Here is a 2,936-nt window from a genome sequence, read left to right as displayed (position 1 = left end):
TATGTTCTGACTGAGACCTTCATTTCCCTGCTTTCTTCCTTTGAACAAATATGATAACTGGATGGTTCACATTCGTGAGTTCCCCAAGAGGGGATGGGGATGAGGAAAACACACAGGAGGTGATATTTACATCATTGGGAACAAATTGGTCCCGTATTACACTGTAATAGGTAATGTGCATTCAGAATACAGCCAGTGGGAAATCTGCATTTTACTTATTTAGTTGGTTATTTTTAATTTCAGCTTTTATGTTAGATACAGAGGGTACATGTGCAGGTTCATTACATGGGTATATTGCACCCAAGTAGTGAACCTAGTCCTAAATAGGTAGTTTTTCAAACCATGCCCCACTCCCTCCCTCACCCCTCAGGTAGTCCACAGCATCTGCTGTTTCCACGTTCATGTCTATGTGTGCTCAGTGTTTAGCTCCCACTTATAAGTGAGAACATATGGAAGTGGGTTTTCTGTTTCTGCAATGCTTTGTTTAGAATTATGGCCTCCAGCTTCATCCATACTGCTGCAAAGGACATGATTTTACTTTTTTATTATGACCATATAGTATATCATGGTATATATGCACCATATTTTTTATCTAATCCACCACTGATGGGCAACTACATTGATTCCATGTCTTTACTATTGTGAATGGCACAACAATGAACATACATGTGCATGTCTTTTTGGTATAACAATCTACTTTCCTTTGGATATATACATAGGAATGGGATTCCTGAATCAAATGGTAGCTCTGTTTTAAGTTTTTTGAGAAATCTTCAAACTGGTCACTCTCCATATGTTAGTAAAAATATTATGCCTTGGAATGCTAACGTTATTCCTAAAAATTGGAGTACTCTCCTTGGCCTTAGTATAGAGATAAAAGGTATGGATGCCCTCATTACTTAGAGTTGCTTTCCACAGTGACTGAACTACTTAACTGCTTAAGTTACATTCCCATGAATAGTGTATAAGCATTCCCTTTTCTCTGCAGTCTCACCAGTGTCTGTTGTTTTCTGATTTTTTAATAATGGCCATTCTGACTAGCGTGAGATTGTATTTCATTGTAGCTTTGATTTGCATTTCTCTGAAAATTAGTAACATTGAGCATCATTTTTTGTGTGTGTTTATTGGCCTCCTGTGTATCTTCTTTTGAGAAGTATCTGTTTATGTTCTTTGCCCATTTTCTAATGGGGTTGTTTTTTGCTTCTTGATTTGTTTAAATTTCTTATGGATTCTGAATATCAGACCTTTGTTGGATGCATAGTTTGCATATATTTTCTCCCATTCTGTAGACGTCTGTTTACTCTATCAATAGTTCCTTTTGCTCTGCAGAAACTCTTTAATTAGGTCTCACTTGTCAACTTTTGTTTTTGTTGCAACTGCTTTTGACGACTTAGCCAAAAATTACTTGTCAAGATTGATGTCGAAAAGAGTATTTCCTAGGTTTTCCTCTAGGACTTTTATGGTTTGAGGTCTTGAATCTTTAATTCATCTTGAGTTAATTTTTTCATATGGTGAAAGATAAGGGTCCAGTTTCATTCTTCTGCATATGGCTAGCCAGCTATCACAGCACCATTTATTGAGTAAGAAGTCCTTTCCCCATTGATTGGTTTTGTTAACTTTGTCAAAGATCAGATGGTTGTAGGTATATGACTTTATTTCTGGCTTCTCTATTCTGTTCCATTGGTCTATGTGTTTGCTTTTGTACCAGTACCATGCTATTTTGGTTACTGTAGCCTTGTAGTATAGTTTGAAGTTGGGTAATGTGATGCCTCTGGCTTTGTTCTTTTTGACTAGGATTGCTTTAGCTAGTCAGATTTTCTTTTGGTTCCATATAAATTTTAGAATAGTTTTCTTTTCTAATTCTGTGAAGGATGACATTGGTAGTTAGATAGGAATAGCACTGAATCTATAAATTTCTTTGGGCAGTATGGCCATTTTGAAGATACTGATTCTTCCTACCCATGAGCATGGAATGTTTTTCCATTTGTGTCAGCTCTGATTTCTTTTAAAAGTGTCTTGTAGTTCTCCTTGAAGAGATATTTTACCTCCTTGGTCATCTGTATTCCTAGGCATTTCATTTTATTTGTGACTATTGTAAATGAAATTGTGTTCTTTATTTTACTCTCAGCCTGGACATTATTGGTATACAGAAATGTCACCGAGTTTTGTACATTTATATTTTTCCTGATACCTTACTGAAATCATTCATCAGTTCCGGTAGCCTTTTGGCAGGGTCTTTAGAGCCTTCCAGGCATACAATCATATTGTCAACAAGGAGAAATAGTTTGACTTTTTATTTTCCTGTTTAGATGCCTTTATGTCTTCCTCTTGCTGAATTGCTCTGGCTAGGACTTCCTAATTTCTTTTATAATATTTTCACATGAAAATTCTCCTAAGCTAAAGACTACATATCCCAATGCCTGTGGAAAATCTCATCTTGGACTTCCTCAGACACTTGTGAGCAAAATCAAACTTTATCTATTTCTTCTGCTTAAGACTTTTCAGGGGTTCTCATCACCTACAGAATAAAGTTGATGCTCCCGTGCTTAGCGTATCATATAAGGCCTGCTGTGAGCTGGTCCCACATGCCTTTCTGCCCACATGTATCACTTCCTTCCTTTTCATCATTCTCAATTACTAGTAATTCTGTCACACATTATATTTGCATCTCTATGCTTTGGTTCTTTACATGAAACTCCCTTTCTACCTTGTGTTTTCTGGCAAAATCTTACTTACCCAGGACTCTGCTTGGGCATCCTCCACAGGAGGAACACTTTCATTGAAACCTAGCATTGTCCCGAATACCCTTAATCTGTACTGTCATAGCACCCTATGAATTTTTCTATATCACTTTCCATCTTATGTTTAAATAATCTTTTTACTTGCCTATCTCTCCCACTGACAATCTAAGCTGGCAGAGGCTGGATCAGATCATA

This window comes from Macaca fascicularis, chromosome 11, assembly GCF_037993035.2.
Source record: "Macaca fascicularis isolate 582-1 chromosome 11, T2T-MFA8v1.1".
NCBI classification, from domain to species: domain Eukaryota; kingdom Metazoa; phylum Chordata; class Mammalia; order Primates; family Cercopithecidae; genus Macaca; species Macaca fascicularis.
The sequence above is the reverse complement of the archived record's forward strand: the minus strand, read 5'-3'. Positions refer to the sequence as shown.